At 36.1% G+C, this 12230-nt stretch overlaps 1 protein-coding gene across 4 annotated transcripts in view; it reads right to left on the bottom strand.

The window, feature by feature from the left end:
* WDR37 (WD repeat domain 37) overlaps positions 1 to 12230 on the bottom strand; it is a 125401-nt gene that overhangs the window by 24424 nt on the left and 88747 nt on the right. The gene's annotated exons all lie outside the window — the stretch shown is intronic.

Here is a 12230-nt window from a genome sequence, read left to right as displayed (position 1 = left end):
ACACACACACACACACACACACACACACACACACACACACACACACAATATAAATATTAAGTCACATGGGAAGAAAGGTAGTAGTTAGGAAGATCAGGAAAAGCTTCAAGTAGAAAGAAGGTGATGCCTGAGCTTCTTTTTCAAGAAAAACAGGGATTCTATAATCTGAAAGGGAGGACGGATTTCACAGAGGGGGCTAGCCAAGCAAAGGTGAGACAGGAGATGGAGCAATGTGTGTGAGGAACAAAAAGAAGGCCAGCCTGGTGAGATTTCAGAGTGCAAGAATGAGAGTAACATAACAATGAGGTCAGAAAGATAGGTTAGGGCCCGGTTGTAAAGGCCTTTAAAAAGCTAAACAAAGGAACTTGTACATTATGCCAGAGGCAGGAAGAAGTCACAGGAGTTCACTGAGCAGGGAATGACACGGTCAGATTAGTGCTAAAGGAAAATCACACTGGCAGCTGTAGCATGTACAGTCGTCTTAACAAATCAAATAGAGTGGGTAGGTTCTTAACATCCCAAATAGATGTTACACAGGAACCCAAATAGCTTTACACCAATAGATTTTATATGCTTTATTTACTCAAAGACAAGCCTCTTGAGACCTAATGTACTAGGAGGTTACCTGGTATTCTAGCTCAAAAGAGACTAGATGTCGCAAACCATAAGTGAGTTAAGAGAGGCTATTAAGGATAGTAACACCGACAGCAACAAAAGTAAGAGCTGACCCCCAGCTAACAAATGATCAAAGGATATAAATAGGCAAGTTTTAAAGAAAAAAGTCCAATTATAAACAGCTATATAGAAAAATACTCCAAATACTAATCATCAAAAAAATGAAAATTAAAGTAACTCTGAGGTTCTGCTTCACGTCCATAAGATTGGCCAACTCAACAAAAAAAGGAAAATTACAATTGTGGTAGTAGTGTTGGAAATATGCCCCAAAGTTACTAAAATGTACATACCCTTTGACCCAACAACACCAGGCTTCTAACCGTGCAAAGAGATTAAAAAAAAAAAAAAAAGGAAAATGACCCACACAAATAAAAATACATACAAAAATATTTACAGGAACTCTTTTTGCAATTGTAAAGAACTAGAAACTGAGGCAATTCCCAACAATTGGGGAGTGAATGAATATATTATTGTATATGATTGTCATAGAATACTACTGTGGCATAAGAAAAGGATGGTTTCAGGGAAACCTGGAAAGACTTAGACGAACTGATGCTAAGACAACCAGGAGAACAATTTATACAACAATAACATTATAAAAACAAACAATTTTGAAATACTTTAGAATTCTGATCAATGCAATTTCCATCCATGACAGGTGATGATGAAGAATGCTAGCCTGACAGAGAGGTGATGGGCTCAAGAGGCAAAATGAAACATATTTTTCGGCACAATGTAAGAATTTGTTTTGTTTTACTATGCATATTTGGTACAAGGGATTTATTTTTCTTTGCTTTTTTCTAATAGAGAATGGAGGTGCAAGTGACAGAAAAAAATCTTATTAATTGAAAAAATTATAAAATAATTGAAGTCCTTAATATTGTTTTGTATTCATTAGAAATATTAAACATCTATGATCAAATTGCACTTATACCAGCCATGGAAAATGGGTTCAATATTAGGAAAGCTATAAATAGAATAGTGTATATTAATAACAGAGAAAAAATAAAGATCACATGAATACATCAATATGTGCAGAAAAAGCTTCTGATGAAATACACATTCTTCTACAGGAAATACAGTAGAAAGCTTAGGAATAAATCAGCTTTTTCTTATTATGGTAAGTAGCATATATCTAGAATAAAGTTATTATAATCTGTAGAGAAATACAATATGCCTTTAAATTAATGATCATATTATCATATCATAGATAAAAGTAAGGATGCACACTGTTAGCACTATTATAAACTACAACCAGGAATATTAGTCATATAGCAACAAGAAAAGAAATTGAAGGAATAAGTATAGGCAGCAAGAAAAAATTATTGCTCTGTCAACAATATCTTTTTTTTTTTTAGTGTCAATGTGGCAAGGTGGGTAGCTAGCCCAGGAGACAGGAAAACCTGGGTCTAAGTTTCACCTCTCATACCTACCGACTGTGCTAATCTCTTAGGGAAATCTTGAATAAGTTACTTAACTTCTTTCAATTTCATCTGTAAAATGAGGAGATCACACTAAATGACATTAAAGAAGAAGCATTAGTGTAGATAGCACCTTTGAACTCATTGTCTCTCCCTGCCCCTCCGTCTCCAACCTTTCCCTCTTTCTAACTTCCCTATTACTGCTGAGGACACCAATATCCTAGTTCAGTTTTGAACATGATGAATTTAAGATGTTTATATGGCTTCCAGTTTGAAATATCCAATAGATAGTCAGAGATGCAATATTGGTGGTCCAGAAGGGAGGTCAGGGCTAGATAAGTAGGTCTGAGAATCAATACACAGGTAATTAAAAATTATGGTGCTGGTAAGATCACTAAGTAAAACAGTATGGGAGAAGAGGCCTAAGACAAGGCCTTGGGGGACCATCCATGGTTAGTCAATATGAACTGCATGATGATCCAGAAAAGGAGCCTGGGAGGGAGCAGTCAGACAACTACGAGGAGAATGAGGAAAGATCCATATCACAAAAACTCAGAAAGAGGAGAGTACCAAGGAGAAGAGGGTAACTGACAGCTTTGGAGGCTGCAGAGATGTCAAGGCAAAAAATTAAGATAAGGCCTTTCAATTTGGCCATGGAAGAAAAAACATAGGATAATAGGTATGGGGAAGGATACATGAAGTGAGGGTTTTTTAGTATGGGGAAGACTGACAAGTTTGTAGGGGGCAGGGACACATCTAGGAACCTGAGAAAGGATGAAGATTAATGAGGAAGTATGGATGATAGTATGGATGGGCAGCTAGCTGGCTCAATGGACAGAATGCCAAGCCTGGAGTCAAATCTGGCCATAGACACTTATAAGCTGTGTGACCCTGAGCAAGTCACTTAACCCTGTTTGCCTCAGTTTCCTCATATGTAAATGAGCTGGACAAGGAAACGGCAAACGACTCCAGTACCTTTTGTCAAGAAAACCCCAATGGGATCACAAAGAATTGGACATGACTGAAAAGCAACTGAACAACAACAACAAAAAAATGGATGAGAGTAGAAGTAATCTGCTAAAGAAGACAGGATAGAATGGAATCACATGTGCACATGTTTGTGCACATACAAGAGTTTGTCTTGACAAGCAGAAGGGTGAGACATGGGTAAAACAATTTCAAAATCTGGAAATCACAGTATGGAGGCTACTTACAGAAATATTTTAATTCCTTAAATGATAATGGAATGATAGAGGAACAAGACCAGAGCTCTCCTTTGACCCTTGGTAGGAAGATCAAGCTACAGAATGGGTGGGATAAAATAAAATACAAATTGCCAATGGAATTCAGCCTACCAAGATGTCTTCAATTCTATCACCGTTAAATGTCTCTAACTTCAATTCCTACTATGTTCCACAGATCTGTACTTAATCAGGCCAAGCTAGAAATAGATAACTGAAAATTGCTACATCTAATATCAATTATAGCTAAAAAAAAAAAAGTATACTTTCTCTATAAACATCATTTAGTTTAAAATGCAGTTTTCCAAACCCCACATTTTCTCTTTAGAAGTGTGAACCAGTAACTATTAGCACTTTCAGATCATAACACAAAATTAATGAGCTGATTTTTTTTTAATTTTTTTTTTAAGGCAATTGGGGTTAAGTGACTTGCCCAAGGTCACACAGCTAGGATGAGTCAAGTGTTTGGTCTGAGGCCGGATTTGAACTCAGGTCCTCCTGACTTCAGGGTCGGTGCTCTATCCACTGCGCCACCTAGCTGCTCCTGAGCTATTTTGACCTTATAAAAACATACCAGTAGTTTAGCATCACACTAAATACTTAGGTTAGAAATCTAAATTTTTTTTATACTCTTCATGTCTTTGTAGCTTTAATCAGAAGGGAAAAAGGAAAATCCTTGCTTTCCAGCATTTTTAACATATCTTGAACTAATTTAAGATCTTATCAATGCCAGAGTATATAACCATATGCAAATATTGTCTTATTGGTATAAATGGAGTCATCAGACCACCTGATGATGAAATTTAATGGCCAGTAGTCACTTCAACTGTCAGTTTTTTTTTATAGCAATTGAAACTGAAAACTAAGAAAATAATCCTCCCAAACTCCACAGGGAAGGTAGGTCACGATAGAGGAAGGCATACATTTAAGAAGAGGAGCCAAAATACCTCTCAAAAAAGAGAAACCTTAACAGGCATCTCTTATCTTCCATTAAAAAGAGAGAATTAGTCTCTTAAACTTAGAAAAAAAAAAGGTTCTGTAACAATAGCAGCCCCTTGACAGGAATTCAGATTTATCCAGGGTCCAGGTAGTAATGGTTTAAATAATTATGCATTAGGATGTTACAAAGCAGTACAGAGAATATCCTGGAGAGAGACAAATGATAAGACACTCATCACTCATGTGACTTTTGAAAAGACTGCCAAATCTATTATCTTATATGTCAGACAGGCAGCCACCTACACACACCCCTTAATATGTACGTGTATGACTATGTACAGGTAGTGTACATGCATACACATATAAAAATCATATACATGCTTTAGATACATAAACTTTATATATAATTTACATAACAGTTAAATATATAGTTTATGGGAAATCTGATTATTTCATATGAAATGCATTAGACTTCATTTGTAGCTCATACAAAGAATAAGAACACAAAGACTGTTCTTGAGAAAGAAACTGCTAATATGGTTGGAACTCTAGCAACATACTTGAAATCTTGGATTGAATTTTTTTTAAATGTATTATGTGCTTATTATACTTGAGGCACTATGCTAGATATTAGGGGCAGGAAGATTTTTTTTTTAATTTCCTTCTTTTAAGGAACTTTATGATAATATGTATAAAAAAAGCTATAAAAAAAAGTTCAACTAATATAGGAGAGGTCAAAGAGAATGACATGGAAGATTTAAGGAGACCTATTACTTCTACTTGAAGGATAGGAGAAGGGAAGAATCAGAATATAGGACCTGATAGTAAAAGGGAAAAAAGATAGAAGGAATTCATTACAGGCATGACGGAGAGCATGTGCAAATGCAGACAGGCAGGAAAGGACAAGGTAAGATCAGGGTAAGAATCAGGGGTGTGCTGGAGCCAACTCTGATTGTTATTAAATTTTCAGTGCGAGCCTTTATAGCTATGAATAAAACAGCGCTTGATTTATTGTTTTGTTGATTATCTAAAGAAAGCAAAGGTGAAAATATTAATAATTTAAAAGTTTTGTTTAACAAAGGCCTAACCTACTACTATTGTGCTGCCGTAATAATAATAGTAGAACAAGTGTTATTCTCTGACTACTAAACAAACAATAGTTCACAGCAACTCAAAGTCAACTCTAAGTGATGCCTTTTACGCTGTCATTTCCAACATGATGATACGGAATGATTAATGAATACATCCAAATGACTGGAATGGGGAAAGGACCTGTGATTTCACTAACTCATTCATGCATGAGGACAATCCTTCTATTTATGAAGGTTGACACTTTCTCTGCAATATACAATCTTAGAGAGTTGTTTAGGGCTTCAATGAGAGTTCAAATGATTTGCCCAAGATCACACAGCCAGTATGTGTCAGGGTGAGACTTAAACTTAGGTATTCCAGCTCTCTATTGACTACACTATGCTGACTCAACAAATACATCAAGTATGAAAACAGACCTGGTAATTTTTAAGCGTATTTTTTTAATTTATAAATTTTTATTTAACACAGCAAAGATAAATTTACTAAGCATACTCTCTGAAAACAATTAAGCAAAATAACATTAAAAGGCATCTACAACTGTGTGCAACTGTATTAAAAGAAGATCGTGCTTTAACTTTAACAAGGTAGTACATGCTGTGTTGTCTATCATGTTTAACCTAATTTTTGTTGTTTTAAAGTTTTATCTATTTTAATGAATAGAAACCTGTTTTCTCTCGCCCCCATCCTCCACTTCCATTCCAATGATGATTGTGAATAATAGTAGGAGTAGGGATATCACTTCTTCAACTATTGGGGAAAAAGGAGATTCTGACAGAGGTGAAGGCTGTAGAAGAATTATAGAAGGGAAGCTGAAGAAGTTTCCAAAAAGAGCCCATGCAAACCATTAATAAGCATCTGAAAAGTTGTTCAAAATCACTCAAAAAAAGATAAATGTGAATTAAAATACTCAGTCATCAACTCACAGCCATAGTAAAGATGAAAACATTAACGGGCTTTGGGAAGACTGACAGATTAATTCACTGCTAGAGAGCTGTGAATTGACCCTACTGCTCTGAAAAAAAAAAATCTATGAAATTATGTAGGAGAAGTTAATATATTGGTCAACCATTAGCTCCTGAGTTGCTACTTCAGCATTTACATCCCAAACAAGGAGGTAAATGACAACAAGGAAAGACCCACTTAAAAATATTCACAGATGAATTATTATCTGTGATAACTAAAAGCCTGAAACAAACTATCTCCTTGACGACTGGGAAATGGCTAAACTGTGGAATATGAGTACGTTACAAGAAGTGTTTGTGATGGGGAAACTCAATTATTTGGAAATTGGCTGGAAATCTTTCTGTTAAGGCAGAATATCTAATAAACTTTTGACTTATCTTGCTGTTTACATTTGTGCAACAAAAGTATAGCAAGAAACTAGAGGAATGAGAGCTGATTCTGACCAAGAAGAAGAAACAGGCAAGTGGGAAAACAACATAGCACTGGAAGAAGAATCATAAAATCAGTTTGAGTCGTATCTCCAAAAGCTCTTAGCTGTATGAATGTAAGTGAGTCACTTAATTTCTCTGAGCATCCATTTTCTCGTTCATGAAATGGAGTAGAGACAAACCATTAAAGAGAGATCACTAATGTTTTCTATCCCTCCTTTTTTACCACCTCCTTCTTCTGCGTAAAGAGATGAGTGAGGGGCAAAAAGAGGGGAAAAAAATTAAAAGAAGATATACTGAAGAGAAATACACAATTAGCAATCATAACAATGAACATGAATGGGATGCACTCACTTAAAAAAAAAAGGAAAGTAGCAGAATGGGTTAGAAAGTAGAATTCAATAATACCTGTTTTCTAAGAAATATACTTGAAACAATGATTCGCAGAGTTAAAATGAGAGAGAGGTTTCAGAAAAATTTATTATTTCTCAGGCGAATTCAAAAAAGGAAATCATGATTTCAGACAAGGCAAAAGTAAAAACAGACAAGGTTAAAAGAGATAATAAGGAAAACATTATGCTTAAAGACACCATAGATAATGAAATAACATCAATACTTAATATGCACTTACAGGAAAAGTTAATCTAGTTACAGGAATAGACAGCAAAACTGTAATAGTTGGGGAACTCAATGTATCCCTTTTGGACCCTTTTGGACCTAGACAAATCAAATAAAAATATAAACAAGAAAGAAGTTAAGGCTATGAATATAATTTTAGAAAAATTAAGTATGATACATCTCTGATGAATACTGAGTAGGAATGTATTTGTCAGAAATGCCATGGTATCTACAAAAACTGACTATGTGTTAGAGCATAATAACCTCATGAACAAATGCAAAAAACATCAAGTACATCCTTTACAACTCAACAAAAACTAAAACCAACAAAGGACTTTCGAAAAATTCAAACTTAAATCGAGATAATTCTTAAAGAATTGGGAGGTTAAACAATAAATTATAGAAATGACTAATTTTATCAAATAAAATGATGAGATAAAGCTTTGGGGATGCAGCCAAAGCAATCATAAAAAGAAAATTTATATCTTTAAATAAATTTATTGACAAAAGAGAAAAAAAAAGAGCAATTTATACGATGACTATAAATTGTAAAGGAAAATAACTTTGAAAAAGCTAAGAACTCTGATCAATGTAATGAATAATCATGACTCCAGAAGACTGATGATGCATCATCCTTCCCACAGAAGAAGGCATACATTTTCAGCCACAGACAGATTTATTTTGCTTAACCAGACTTGCTGACAAGGGAGGGCTTTTTTTTTTTTTTCTGGAGAAGCAGGAGGGGAGAGCTGTTGAAAGGAAGGTGCTTTGACAACAGGATGTGTGTCACATCTTTGTATTTTTGATGCACATAGCAGGGCCCTTAGTAAATATTTATGGAATTGAACAGTGCCACAATGCTCTGCCCTGGTCAGACCAAATTCAGAATTTTGCTTTTAGTTCTAGATACTGCATTTTAGGAAAAACATTTATAAGTTGGAATATGTTTATAATCACGACAAATGAGAATTAGCTGAAGTAACACACAATGTTAAGTCTAGAAAAGAGGGCATAGGAAAGGCCATGATCACTATTGTTAAATATTTGAAAAGTTGCTATGTAAAAGAGGTACTACACAATCTGCTTGATCTAAGAAGGAAAAATGAAGACCATGAAAAAAAGTACTCTATTAATTAAAATTGTTCAGAAATAGAATGTGCTGTCTTGGGACTAAGTGAGTTTTTCTGTCACTAAAAGTCTTCCAACAAAGGCTGAATGAATCAAAAGCATTTATTAAGTATCTACTACACACTAGGCACTAGAGAGACAAACAAAGAGACAGTCCTTATCTACCCTCAAGGAGCATACAATATGCTATACGTCACATGTCTGATGACTGAGTAAGCAGTATTCACCTCCAAACAACCATGAAATAGTGTCCCAAAACAAATCCTGGAACAACAGAACCAGCAAAAAGACAGAGTGAAACAATCTTTTAGGCCAACAAACTTGGAAGATTGCCAAGAAAGGTTTGTCTCACTCAGGCAGAAGGAAAATGCAGTCCAGGACAGGAAATGTCCCAGTAAGCCAGCAAGCAGCAAGCCCCACCTCAGTAAACCAGTGGGAGATGAGTCCCAGTGCAGTGGAGCAGGCAAATCCCAACACCAGGAACTCCTACATGCCTCAGCATAGCCAGCAGACTCCAGCTCCAAGAACCACTAGGTGCTTCAGGGTAACCCTGGGCAAACAGGCAACCTCCACATACTTCAGTGAAGCTCCAGGAAAATGCAAAAATACCCCACAGGCCTTAGCATATGCCAGACACCAGTATTAGGACCCTGATTCTGCACCAGGTAAATTGCCAGACCTCTACAGCCTCCAGCAGAGCCAGCCACCCCCCACATACCCCCTCAGCGCAGCACCAGACACAAGGGTCCCCTGTGTGTGTCTCTGGGCAAGATCAGTGCAGCACCAGGTAAACAGCCAGGGCTTACAGCACCTGGTACAAGAAGCATGAGATAGTGCCCCCTCAACCCCAAGAGCAGGGCTCAAATTTAAAAGGAAAAAGGGGGAATAAAAAAAGCAAAAAACAACAAAATAAGAACCTGACGATAGAAAGTTACTACGGTGACAGAGAAGATCAAGCCACAAACTCAGAAGAGGACAACAATGTCAAAACACCTATGGGCAAAATCCCCAAAGAAAAATGGGAAGTGGTCTCAAGCCCAGAAAGAATTCATGGAAGAGCTCAAAAAAAGGAACTTAAAAATCATGTAAGAGAGGTATAAGAGGGAAAAAATGAGAGTGATGCAACAGAATTGTGGAAAAGAGTCAATAGCTTGAAAAAAAGAAAACAACTGCTTAAAAAGCAGAAGTGACCAAATTGAAAAGAAGATACAAAAATCCACTGTAGAAAACAACTCCTTAAAAAGTGCAATTGGCCAAATGGTAAAAGAACAAAAGCTAACTGGGCAAAACAACTCCTTCAAAGTTATAACTAGGCTAGTGGAAGTTAATGACTATGTAAGACATCACGAATCAATCAAACAAATTCAAAAGAATGAAAAAATTTTAAAAAAAGAAGAAGAAAATGTTAAATACCTCATTGGAAAAACAACTGACCTGGAAAATAGTTCCAAGAGAGACAATGTCAGAATCACCAGAATATTTGAATGTCATAACCAAAATGAGGACTTGGCCAGCATCTTTCAAGAAATTATCAAGGAAAACTGCCCTGTATCCTGGAACCAGAGGGCAAAACAGTCATTAAAAGAAATCTACAGATCACCTCAGGAAAAAGATCCCAAAATAAAAACTCCAAGGAACAAATATCAACTCAAGAAAAAAAAATACTGCAAATCGCCAAAAAGAAACAATTCAAATATTAGGGAGCCACAATCAGGATTGCACAGGACTTAGCAGCTGCAACATTAAAGGATCAATGGGCATAGCACATGATATTCTGGAAGGCAAAGGAGCTAGGACTACAACCAAGAATCACCTACCTGGCAAAAGTAAACATAATACTCCAAGGGAAAAAAAATGTTCATTCAATGAAATGGAAAGATTTCAAGCTTTCATAAGGAGACCAGAGTTAAACAAAAATTTGATCTCTAATATCAAGACTCAAGAGAAGCCTAAAAAGGCAAAAAGAGAAAAAGGGAAAAGAAAACATAAGGGATTCGATGGAACTGAACTGTTTACATCCCTACATGGGAAGATGATATTTGTAATTTTTAAAAACTGTACCACTAATAGTACAACTAGATGGAATACACAAAGACAGAGGATAGAGGTATAAGTTGAATTTGAAGGGATGACATAAAAAAAATTAAGGGATGAGAAAGAGGAGTACAACAGGTGCAGAAGAAAGGGTAAGGTAGGATGGGCTAAATTATTTCACATTAAGAGGCACAAAAGACCTATTACAGCAGAGGGGAAGATGGGAGGGCAATGGGCATTGCTTGAACCTTACTCTCATCAGTATTGGCTCAAAGATGGAATAATATACACAATCAGTTGAATATAGAAATCTATCTTACCCAACAGGGAAGTAGGAGGGGAGGAGATCAAGTAAAGGTGGGGGAAGGAGGGAGACTGACAGAAGAAGGGGCAGATTAGGGGAGATATTAGAAAGAAGCAAAACACTGGTGAGGATGGAAAGGGTAAAAGAGAAATAGGACAAACAGGAGGAAGAATAGGATGGAGGGAAATGCACAGGTAGTAACCACAACTGTGAATGGGATGAACTCTCCCACAAAACAGAAGCAGCTATATGTTGTTTACAAGAAACACAACTGAAGCAGAGAGAGACACACAGAGAGTAAAGGTAAAGGGTTGGAGCAGAATCTATTATGCTTCAGCTAAAGTAAAAAAAGCAGGGGTAGCAATCCTTATCTCAGACAAAGCAAAAGCAAAAACAGACCTAATTAAAAGAGATAAGGAAGGAAACTATATCTTGCTAAAAGGTACCACAAAGAATGAATTAATATCAACACTAAACATATATGCACCAAGTGGTATGGCATCCAAATTCTTAAGGGAGAAGTTAAGTAATAAGTTTATGACCAAACAAGAGATAGAGAGCATTACAAAACATAAAATAGATAATTTTGATTATATTAAATTAAAAAGTTTTTGTACAAACAAAACCAATGCAACCAAGATTAGAAGGAAAGCAGAAAGCTGGGAAAAAATCTTTACAACAAGTGTCTCTACAAAGTCCTCATTTCTCAAATATATAGAGAACTGAATTTATAAGAATACATCCATTCCCCAAATGATAAACGGTCAAAGGATGTGAACAGGCAGTTTTCAGAGGAAGAAATCAAAGCTATCTATAGGCATATGAAGAAGTGCTCTAAATCACTTCTGATTAGAGAAATGCATATTTAAAAAACTCTGAGTGACTAACCTCACAGCTATCAGACTGGCTAAAAAGACAAAAAAGGAAAATTATAAATGTTGGAGAGAATGTTGGAAAATTGGGACACTGAAGCACTTCTGGTGGAGTTGTAAACTGATCCAACCATTCTGGAGAGCAATTTGGAACTATGCCCAAAGGGCAACCAAACTGTACATACCCTTTGATCTAGCAATACCACTACTAGGTCTGTATCCAAAGAGATCATAAAAAAGGGAAAAGGACCTACATGTGCAAAAATATTTACAGCAGCCCTTTTTGTGGTGGCAAAATACTGGAAACTGAAGAGATGCCCATCAATTGGAGAATGGATGAAGAAGCTGTGGTATATGAACATAATGGAATACGGTTGTACAATAAGAAATGATGAATAGGCAGATTTCAGAAAAACCTAGAACGACTTCTATGAACTGATACAGTGAAATGAGCAGAACCAAGAAAATATGGTACACAGTTATCAGCAACACTGTGTGAGGATCAACTACGAATG

The sequence above is a fragment of the Vombatus ursinus genome, unplaced genomic scaffold (assembly GCF_900497805.2).
Source record: "Vombatus ursinus unplaced genomic scaffold, bare-nosed wombat genome assembly UNPS02014861.1, whole genome shotgun sequence".
Taxonomy (NCBI): Eukaryota; Metazoa; Chordata; class Mammalia; order Diprotodontia; family Vombatidae; genus Vombatus; species Vombatus ursinus.
Note: the sequence above shows the minus strand (reverse complement) of the source record. Positions and strands in the feature narration are given on the sequence as shown.